This window comes from Myotis myotis, unplaced genomic scaffold, assembly GCF_014108235.1.
Source record: "Myotis myotis isolate mMyoMyo1 unplaced genomic scaffold, mMyoMyo1.p scaffold_m19_p_5, whole genome shotgun sequence".
NCBI classification, from domain to species: domain Eukaryota; kingdom Metazoa; phylum Chordata; class Mammalia; order Chiroptera; family Vespertilionidae; genus Myotis; species Myotis myotis.
In genome coordinates, this window is record NW_023416357.1 from 60,405,594 (window position 1) to 60,417,297 (window position 11,704).

The 11,704-nt window shown below is 38.5% G+C and overlaps 1 non-coding gene across 1 annotated transcript; it reads left to right on the forward strand.

Moving 5' to 3' along the window:
* The first annotated feature begins 11,226 nt into the window (after nt 1–11,226).
* On the forward strand, nt 11,227–11,333 carry LOC118657128. The gene has a single exon (XR_004967867.1). It is a non-coding gene; the product is annotated as a U6 spliceosomal RNA (small nuclear RNA).
* The last annotated feature ends 371 nt before the right edge of the window (nt 11,334–11,704 follow it).

The following is an 11,704-nucleotide window of genomic DNA, read 5'->3' on the forward strand; positions in this document are numbered from 1 at the left end:
CCTCTCACTGACCCAGCAAGTATTGGTAGTCCTCAGTCTCTGCCACATATTCTGCATATAAAATTAGAGCCCTCGCTCATGACACAAAAGGAGACACTAAAAGTGCATTTGTATTGCTACAGGGCTGCCTAATAGTCAGGTATCTCTGATTATTGCAGCTTTTCAGGTTTATTTGTCTCTGATTTAGCATATTTCACTATCATATATTTAATTTAAAGAAATACTTCTTACATTTAAATATTCTATATTTGTTAAGAAGTTCAAATGAATTGCTCCTTATTCTATGTACCTCTAGAGAGATAAAAGCTAGAGAAACAATTATCATGCTTTTTAAGCCAGTTTACTCAGGTCTTTTTGCTTAATTACACAAAGAATTGAAACATGATCTTTTCTTCTTAGAGATGATATTTTGTATGTCTTTAAAATACATAACCAAGAGAAAAATACTAAGCATATCGTTTCACCACAGGTCAAACACTTCATGCTGGCCAAGCCGCTTTCTTTGACATAGGTCTCTGTCTGCCGTTTGCTCTGTTTGAGAGAACTGGCATGAGGTATAGTTTTGCTTCCAATAGGTGTTAACACGGAAATTTTCAAAACTGCTGTGTTCTTTGTGGGACACAGCTTTCAAAATTTGTTTCGGTCTTTCTGCCTTTCCTCTTGAAAACTGGATCTTCAAAAGTAAAGCCTCCCCTTAGCGTCCTAACGTTTACATTCTTGGTGTTTTGTTAATAACTGCTGTTGGGCGTTACCAAAGCTTCTGAGAACAATGTTGGTGAAACAGAATATAGAAAAGTATGAAAAAAATAATATAAAGGGAGTGCTAGGAGCATGGTGTACAGCAAACAAGAACTTTTCATCCCCAAGAAATTGTTTTACTTTGCAGTTTAGCTGAAACACGATCAGATATAAGTAGGATGCCTCTATTTTCATTGAGAGTAAAGAATGTTTATTGAACATGATCTTCCTTTTGTATGAAGTTATCTACACTAATAAAAGAGAAACATGGTAATTGGCGTACGACCGCTACCCTTTTCATTGGCTAATCAGCAAGATATGCAAATTAACTGTCAGCCAAGATGGCGGCCGGCAGCCAGGCAGCTTGAAACTAACATGAGGCTTGCTTGCCTCAGTGATGGAGGATCGTTGGAGGAAACCAACGTTCCCCGCCTGCGGCTGCAGGCCTCTGAGCGGGCAGTTTAAGAAACATTGTAACAAATACCGCCGGACTTCAGCCAGCAGATTCGCAACATTGTAAGCAAAGGCCAGAAACCTACTTTCAGCCGCAGAGGCCTCAGAGCTGGAGCCAAGCCTCAAGGTAAAGCTGGCCCAGAATAAAAAAAAAAAAAAAAAAAAAGGAGCGTTTGGGAGTTCAGTCACCCCCAGCCTGAAAACAGCCCTCAGCCCCTCACCCAGACTGGCCAGGCACCCCAGTGGGGACCCCCACCCTGATCCAGGACACCCTTCAGGGCAAACCAGCCAGCCCCACCCATGCATCAGGCCTCTACCCTATATAGTAAAAGGGTAATAATATGCCTCCTGGCACCGGGATCAGCGTGACAGGGGGCAGCACCCAAATCCCCTGATCGCCCTGAGGCTCTGTGTGTGACAGCGGGCGGGGCCCCAACCACCTGAGCAGCCCTGCTCTGTGCCTGATAGGGGGGAGCTCCCCAACCCCTCCCCCGCCACGGGCCCTGCTCTGTGTGTGATGAGGTAGAGCCATAACCTCCCCATCGGCCCTGCCCTGAGTGTGAGAGTGGCGGCACCCCAACCCCCTGATCGGCCCTGCTCTGTGGGTGATAGAGGGCGGTGCCCCAACCCCCTGATTGGCCTTGCTCTGTGTGTGACAGGGGGTGGCGCCGCAACCTCCCCATCGACCCTGCCTTGAGTGTGACAGGGGACGGTGCCCCCACCCCCCAATTGGCCCTACCCTGAGCGTGACTGAGGGTGGCTTCGCAACCTCCCAATCTGCCCTGCTCTGCATGATGGGGCGGTGCCCCAACTCCCCAATCAGCCCTGCTCTGAGCCCGACCAGGGGCTGCACCTAGGGATTGGGCCTGCCCTCTGCCACCCGGGAGCAGGCCTAAGCCAGCAGGTCTTTATCTCCCGAGGGGTCCCAGACTGTGAGAGGGCACTGGCCGGGCTGAGGGATCCCCCCCCCCCCCCCCCCGAGTGCACAAATTTTTGTGCACCGGGCCTCTAGTATATTATATGTTCTTATCAGAGACATCAAAATGTAATACATATTTCCATTTTAGCATAAGTTTCAGTCCACTGAAGTATTAATTTGCCATCTCATAGGAGTAGGAAAACCTTCCAGGTATTATCTTATGAATAAGGCATCACTATAGACAATTTGTTTCACCTCTTACACTATATATTCTCAAAGTTCAGAAAAAGTACAAACATCTGGGTGAAACAATTCCTGTTCATGTAGAATATTTTATATTTGGCAGGCATTAAATCTGAATTAATTTGTTCCCTGTGTAATGCCACAATGCCACAAGTTTATTGTTTTAATGGTTATGCCCATAAAAAGTGTGTGTGTGTGTGTGTGTGTGTGTGTGTGTGTGTGATGTATGTGTGTGTGTCTATTGAATTCGATGAGTAAATACTGTTTATAGGATACTTCAATTGATATGATGTTGGGAATGTCTTTATGTATAATTTTTTTTCCAGTATTTAATGGCTATTTACATCTAAAATTTTACATTGTAAAATATTTTTATATTTAAATATAAATTAAATGAAGAGTAACAAGTAAATTTCCATTTAGAGCAAATTATCTACAAAACTTTCTTTTAATATTTTGATGGTCACCAGATGGGAGGAGGATTGGGGGAATGGGTGAAAAGGTGAAGGGATTAGGAAGTTAAAATTGGTTGTTACAGAATAGTCATGGGAGTTTGGGCCAGGCAGCTCAGTTGGTTAGCTCATCATCCTAATAAGCCAAGGTTGTGGGTTCTATCCCTGGTCAGGGGTACATACAAAATACAACCAATGAATGAATAAATAAGTGAAACAACAAGTTGATATGTCCCTTTCTCTCTCTCTCTCTCTAATTACTAATACAAATAGAAAAGAATAGCCACAGGGATGTAAAGCAGAGCATAGGGAATATAGTCAATAATATTCTAGTAAATATGTTTAGTGTCGGATGGCTGCAAGATTTATCTGGATGGTCACTTAGTAAGTTATGCAATGTCTGATCATTGGGGCATACAACTAATACTAATATAATAATTTATGTCAACTGTAATTGAAAAATAAAAATGATTTTAAAATGGGAATAAAAGCTTTCTTTTAGACAAGGCTTTGTTCTAATTTGCTTTAAGCATCCTTTTTAAAATTGTGACTTAATATTAACAAATAAATTCCCTGAATTTGAATTGAAGTACTATATTGAATGCACCACTTGTGCCAGGAAAAAAAGACAAGCAAACATTATATGGTACTGTACATAACGCACAATCAATTGCATGGTTATTTACTTTTTTATTTTTAGAAAGTGCTAAACTTCTTGTTCTTTGAAATTTCTTATAAAAATTAAATATGTATATTTTTTTATTGAAATGGTTGTAAGTAAAATAAACAGTTAGCTTGACCTTAACAACTTTAACTTCTGTATTAACTTTGTATATACTTGAGAATTATAGGCACAGCTGAGTAAATTACAGGACAAATAATTATAAAAATAAGAACGACAGGTGACGATTTGGTCAGGCTGCCAAAATCCTTGATTATTAATTTATTTATCTACCCTTTTCCATTTTTCAGTTTCCCTCTTGATATTGGATACTGTGCTCATTCCCTATTGCTTATTTTAATGAATACTTGACTATATGAAATATTTGTTCACTTCAAGGGAATTCCCCCTTGGTTTAAAAAAAAAAAAAAAGAATGCAGAAGCCATTTTAGAGCTTAATTAGAGAGAATTGGAACCTCTATGCTTGTTCAATCAATTTTATCACAAGTAAAAGCATTTTAACTATTCCCTTTGTCTATACAATCATTTGCAACCCAGCAGAAAAATTCCATTCCCTCCCCAGTAAGTTTAACCAAGCAGGACAGTCAGTTGGAGTGAGGTCACACTGGAAAATGTTTTTAAAGCGTTTTCTAAACCCTTTAAAAATTTAAGTTAAGTTTTAATGAGCATTGCAGAAGAGTTAGATCCTCAGGGGGCAAATCAATTTTGAGTGTTACACTGCCTGTTCCTGTTAGCCTCTGAAGTACCACCTTAACTTACTCCTCAGTGGTTATGTTCAGCCAGATATTCAGGATGAAAGAATGCAAATATACAGCCTGTGACTTTCTCCCTCACCCAGGGATCACCCAATCCTTCAGCCATCTTATTTTTTTCAAGTGGTGAGAGGGATGGAATGGGTAAAACAAAGTGTTGGTTATTTCAGCACTAAGAGAAGTGGGAGGTTTAAGGTGGGCTGTGGAGTGTTTGGGAGCTTGCATTGGAATATGCTTAGTGATTTTTTTACCCCATGGGTCTAGCTCAGCTCCTGGAATACAGTAAGTTTAAAATTCACTCTGGGATCCACTGTGGTGTAACGAGACTACTGAAGGATGAAAGAAAGCTGCCTAATGAAGTTCAGAGCCCATGCTTACCTTTACTTTTTCTCTCATATGTGTGTTGTTATAGGGATTTTTAGACTCAGGATGCCGCGGATGTAGGATTCACCCATACACCATTGCACAATTGCTTTTTCTTTAAATAGTAACTCAAAGAAACTGACACACTCATCTCCTACCATGGCATTATGCTCCGGAGTGTGCTTCTCTGGTAAGATTTACTACATTCTGCTCTCTCCCTGCAGTAAGGACATTATATATTAAAGATTAATTGAGAATATCATTTTCTTCCTCTAGGCTGCCATGAAGTAGGTCTGCAGATTCAGTACAGCTCAACATTATGGCAGCTTAGCCCTGTGAAAGAAAATTCTTGAGGCTAGATGTGTATATGTCCTTCAGTCCATCTGTGAATAAATGTATACTAACTAATGCACTGTATTGAGCCTTTGTTCTAGAAGATATTTTATTGCTGCATGTACTTATTATCTTTACAAATTTTGCTCAAAAGTCATCTTCTCAACGAGGCCTGCATAACCATACTATGTAATTTTGCAATATGTGCCACACCCCACTTTTTATTTTCTGGCCCTGTTCTATTTCTTCCCCCATGGAATTTCTTAACACCCAACACACTATATGCTTTTTCTAATTAGTTCTGTCTTTCCTCTCCAAAATGCACGATGGCCATGGGCAGGAACTTTTATCTGTTTTGTTCACTTATCTATCCCAAATAACTAAAAGAGAAGCTCAAATAGAGAGAGAACAAATTAGTGTTATATTCTGTGAGTATATTTAGTAAATAGTAATAAAAATATAGGTTTAGAATATATATATAAATCAATATAAAGTGAGCTCATGTGATGTTGTATTCCTTTCTTTTAAGAGCTGCCTTTCATACATGGTTTAATATTTACATCAAACCTATAAGCAGCTATTCCCATTTGATTGGAGAGGAAAACGGAGAGATTAAACAACTTGTTTGAGGTCATGTGGTTTACTAGTAAATATAGTTACTTTTTAAAAACTATTGGAAGTAATATTGTTTTTTACCTAATTTGACTATCAATGGAAAGCCTTGGTAATCTTGGAGAGTTAAATAGTGTGTATATAGCACAACATAATCTATCTATGTTTAAGGTAAAAAAAAAATCAAGGGAAAATTATCATATTACCCTGAGATAGCAACAATGTATTTAAATAAACAACACTGCATCAAACTTTAAGACAATTAAGTAGATTTTTTTCAATTTACCTTTATTGTTGAATGTATTACAGATGTCCCCCTTTTTTTCCCATTGACCCCCCCCACTCCACCCTTACCCTTCCCAGGCCTTCAGCATTCTATTAAGACAATTAAGTAGATCTTACTAATGTTTAAAATTACTCTCTTTACCTCCCTTCAAAATTATTATGCACCCCTCCCCCATTGCCATCAGGCCCTGGCATGTGACTTGCAGTTCTCTACCTGCCCTTTTGAATTCGGGCATTGATATGTGATATATTCATGATGACTAAAGGTCATGACTAATCAAAAGTTTTAAGAACCAGCATGTGAGTTGCCCATCTCTCACTTTTTCCCAGAACAAAAGGCAGTAATGCTCTAGGTAGAGGCCGAGTCCTGACGTGACTATGATGGAGCAGGCAGGAGCGGACCAGCAACGGGTGTAGAGAAATAAACTTTATTGTAAACCACTTAGATTTTCAGGTTGTGCTGTCAATAGCTTGTATTCTTTATTGTGCTTCCAAACTGGAGAATGAATCCAATCAAAAAATCTAAAAGAAATTACACCCTCATTCTAAACATTTAAAATAATTCACCCAGAAAATTGGCTATGGTTTTATTGTTTATATTTCTTATACTTGCAAGCAATTTCTTATGAAGCAGCTACAAAATGTTTATAAAATAGCTAAATATAAGAATAAGATGCCAGTCATCCTTAGTGTTGCTTAGCAGAAGTCTAAGGATTAACTAAAGGTCAAAGTCAAATAAATTCTAAGGAGCCAACAGATTTAAATTCAGTTTTGACTTTTGGCCAGTAATTAGACTCCATTTTTTACTTTGGAGTCAGAGATTATTCCCTTTACTGTGGATGAACGGAGATATCCAAAGCAAATTGAAATATAAAAGAGCAAGTTTCTAAGCAATAAGAATTCATGTGGAAATGAAGATTTAACCACACTAATGTGATTACACATATTATTCCAGGCCCTCTCTCAGACATATCAAGGATAAATAGTGTGGAAAGTATAAAGAATGTGCACACTGGAGTCAGATACAAAGGGGCCTAAATTTGACTTGACCTCAAATACTGTACAATGAGAAATAATAGTCTTTGTTTTGAAAATTCAGGTGTTTGAATAGTTCCACCCTCAAGCTCACTTTCCCAGTCTTTAATTTCACCTCACATATTTACACATTTGTTGGCATATCTCTGCCAAACTGGAATAATCCGTGTCAACCATGCAGTCCAAGCTATAACACATTTTGCATAATGAGGACACGGCTGATGCAGTGGATTGCTTCCGTGCACTCTGAGCATATGGCTTAGAGAAGGCCAGAGGAGCTCCGGCCAGGAAACTTGATTCCAATTAGAAGAGATGTATTAGAGTCCATAGTCCTGTGCAGAAAAATGTTGTTTTATGAGTATAGGCTTCATTAAGCATCTGTCTGCACAACTTGCTGAGGTTTTTCAAGTTTAAGGTAAGAAAAGCAATGAGGGATTATGTTTCAGTTGGATATCAAAATTTATTTTGACTAAAAGCAGAACTACAAAGCAAAATGAAATATAAACCTCTTTCATGCACCTCTTATTACTGACAATCTGAAGGTTGATTTCAGTAGCCTCTTGGGCATTTTAGGTTACCAAATCACTAACCGGCTAATAGTTTTCCCCTTTGTCTAATGAGACATTTGGAGAGCTCTGTCCTCTTGCTGGAGATATTCTAACAATAAGGATTACATTCCCATTCTGATTTATTGTGTTCCCCAAGAATGGGCAAGGGCTAGGAGGGATCGGGATGTGCACAATGCCCTATGGGATTAAGGCTGTTTTAGTCCAACACAGAGTCAGGTGGCTCCTTCCATTACATCTTCTATCCCAGGCATTATTAGCTACCTTTAGGCTATTGGAAACTTTTTAGGCAAACGTTTTTGCTTAGTGTGAGAACTAGGTATTCTAGTTCTGTCAGCTGCTTCCAAAGGCTTTCTCTTATTAGTCTTGAACTTCTAGCATTCTTAGCTGCAAACTATTCCAAGGAACTACTGGTCAATAATCACGTGGCCTCTGGTGAGAGGTAGAAAGTAAAACTCTTGGGGGTAAACTCTTCCCCTCTCTCCTCAGTCAGTTGCTTTTTTTAGTTCTCCCACCTAGAGGACCGCTTGGGAGACTATATTGCTGAGCACCGTCTTCCGGCAGCAGCTCCTTAGGAAGCACTTTTTGATCTCCTGGGATTGCCAGGTGCATTTAGATGTTGAAACACAGCATGAGATTGTTGTATTCCTTCCACAGCCTACTAATTTCAGGTGATGTCTAAATCTACGTTAGTGTATATTGAATATGGGAGTAAGTTGCTCCCTTCTGTTTAGTGACTCCCTTTAGAGATATAAGATCTAGAAATATGTGGTCTTGTGCACAGGACGTGGTGTATCTTCAAGGAATGGCTCTGAGTTTCCTACAGCTTGAGGAGCCATCCATGTGTTCCAGAGATTTTCCAGATCCCCCCCAGTTATCCATCCAGACCTATCATGGTGGTTATCATTTTGAACTGAATCAATAGGCACGCTTGCCCTCTGGCTTCTGGTTTGTCCAAGTAAGGCACTGACAGGAGATGAAAGGGTGAAAGGTGAGTGAGGCCGGGACATTGATTCCGCAGCTCCAACCCTACCGCATTCCGGAGCAATGTCTGCGCCTTCAGGCCCAAAGGGTGCAGTGGCTCTCCATGTGGCAATCCCTGGTATTCTGCACCATCCCTTCCTGGTTCACCTTAACGCTGCCCACACACCTGTAAATATCCCTTTAGGTAAACTCTCCATCACTCCTTTTGTATCCTACCTCTTTCCTTCCGTGACTTTGGCAGATACAAGGGCATTTTGTAATTGAATGATTACAATTGTGAATAACTGGCCCAACCCAATTAAGTATCTCCACTGTGTGGTGCATTTTAATATGTTGTTTTCTACAACTTGTGGGTGTAATCGATTATGTTTAGTTGTGTTTCACTTACTTTTACTCTATAGTTGTGTTCTTAGTTTCCAAAGATAAAGCATCTCCCTTCACTTGCTACATAGTCTTCTGATTTTGGTAATATATGTTCCCCAATTTGGAATCCAACTGGGTGGGGCACTAATATTCTATACAAATTGAGCACATGCAACTCTTTATCTTCAGGAGGTTGTGGGGGTATTGATTAGAGTGTTGGAAGGGTCAGCTAGTTCTCTGATGATTTTGTAATTCTGAGCAAGATTTTTTAATATCTCTAGAATTTAATTTCCACTTATGTGAAGTGAGGGAGCTGGTCCCAACAAGAGCTTCTTCCCCTGGCTACAGTTTTATTCTTATATCCAACCTCATCTATATGCCAGGCAATCAGGATATTGCTTATGGTGTGTTAAAATTTAGAGCAACTGCCCTAACCGGTTTTGCTCAGTGGATAGAGCATTGGCCTGCAGACTGAAGGGTCCCAGGTTCGATTCTGGTCAAGGACATATACCTTGGTTGCTGGCACATCCCCAGTAGGAGGTGTGCAAGAGGCAGCTGATCAATGTTTCTCTCTCATCGATGTTTCAAAAACTCTATCGCTCTCCCTTCTTCTATGTAAAAAATCAATAAAATATATTTTTTAAAAAATTTAGAGCAACTTAATGAAGAATGGTTTTAGAAAGTGTTATTTTTGCTCCTGATATTCTCAGATTATTTAACCTATACATGGATGATCTTTAGGCCTGGAGTATAGTCCTCTGAAAATGTATGCTAAAAACTACCTATACGTGTTTTTCTTGGGTGAGGGTCCATACCTTTCACCATATTCTCAAAGGATTAATGATTTCTTTTTTAATAAAAAATAAAGCCCTAACCGGTTTGGCTCAGTGGATATAGCATCGGCCTGCAGACTCAAGGGTCCCAGGTTCGATTCCGGTCAAGGGCATGTATCTTGGTTGCAGGCACATTCCCAGTGGGGGGTGTGCAGGAGGCAGCTGATCGATGTTTCTCTCTCATCGATGCTTCTAACTCTCTATCCCTCTCCCTTCTTCTCTGAAAAAAATCAATAAAATATTTAAAAATAAAAATGAGGACCACTGTCCTTTTCCTTTTCCTCTCTCTTACTCCTTGAAGACCTGAGGCTGCCAAATAGATAATTTATATATAATCTACTGCCCCATAAATGCATTTCTCATGTATCATGAGCCATCTTCTTTTCACAGCTTTTCACATTTCTTTAGGATCTACTGATGGATTTTCAGATCAACCTTTAACTCAAAGATGCGAGAAAGAGGCTTGTATTCTATGTGACTTTCTCTTTAGCTATAATCAGCAGGCACATTCAAGGTCTCTGTCATGATAAAGAGAAGAAGCAGATTTCTCTCACAGAGAAAATCAGATTAGGAGCCTTTATTTTAATGTGAAATGTCTATATCCTGTTTTTCACAGTATTTTTCTTCTCTGAAGCACTAACCTATCGTAAGGAATTTTCATTGAAGTTTCTGTCTCTATCACACTGCTCTATCAAGCCTTCACGTTTTTTGTGGGTTTTTTTTTCATGGAGTTTCCCCCCTCCTGTTTCTCCTTATAAAAGGCATCAGGTCACATCTCCATGATAGTAATATGTCAGGATTTTCATACAGAATCATCCTCTGGAGGGGGTAGAAAATCACTTTGCCTACGGGTAATGCTTATATTTCCAAAATATCTCCATCTCTCTTCTATATACTTTAATCCAAGTTCCATCTTCAATGTAAACCCAAAACACGTTAGTTAGTTTAGCCAATGATTGTGTATCTATCTCTCTACCTACCTTTCTATCCATCTGCCAGTCATCTATTTTTTTCTCTCTCCTTTTTTTTTAAAAAAAATTATTATTGAAAGTATTACAGATGTCCCTTTTTCTCTCTTTCTCCATTTGTCATCTATTTTTCTATATATACATTTATAAATGCCTGTCTCCATTTATAAACACATATAGAATTTTGAGACAGTGTTCCAAGTACTTAACAAGAATTAACTCATATATTATGAATTACCTTATTTTATCCTCAAAACCTGGGATCCTCAAGCATATTTGTCAGAGATCATTTATAATCTTATTAAAGATCTCAAAGCGCTGTAGACTTTAACTATTAATGTTTTTCATATTTAAAAATGAAACAGTTCAAATATTTATTTATTTTATTAGTTTAGCAATAACAATGACAAAGTCATTGCAACCTAACATATTTTTTATGAAAATTAAGCAATTTTTCACCACAAACACAACATAGTGAAAAGAGGGGCACCATTTTATATATTTTTTTAAGACTTTTTAATACTTGATTTAATAGAATCAGCTAAACTCTCTACTTTCTTTTGCATTTGGTCTGTTGTGATGTAATGTTTTCCATGAAGCATATGAAAAATTCTAGCCTCATTTAGATATCTATTTGAAAAATCGGTGCTCACTTCAGCTGCACATACACTAAGACTGGAACAATACAGAGAAGATTAGCATGGCACCTGTGCAAGGATGACATGCAAATTAGTGAAATGTTCCATATTTAAAATAAAAAAAAGAAAAATGGAAGACTATATTAATAACCTAAAGGTTATTTCAATGTTGAGTCTGAAATCATGTCAATACATTTTTCGTAGTCTGTTACATTTGAACCCACTGGAGTATTTTTCACATTGAATGGATACTCTTATCCATGTAGAAGTTTGAAACATCATGCATTTGAAAACTATTGGCTCACTGAGATATGCGAGTCTTGTCAGTGTTTACACATTTCGTTTTCTAATATGAAAGATCAAAATGCAATACAATTAATATAGCTTACATTTCATTTGATAGCATTATTAAATGAAATTGGCTTTTTTAAAACTGCAAGTATATTGTAGAGAAAAATACAATGAAGATTTATTTTAGTGCTACC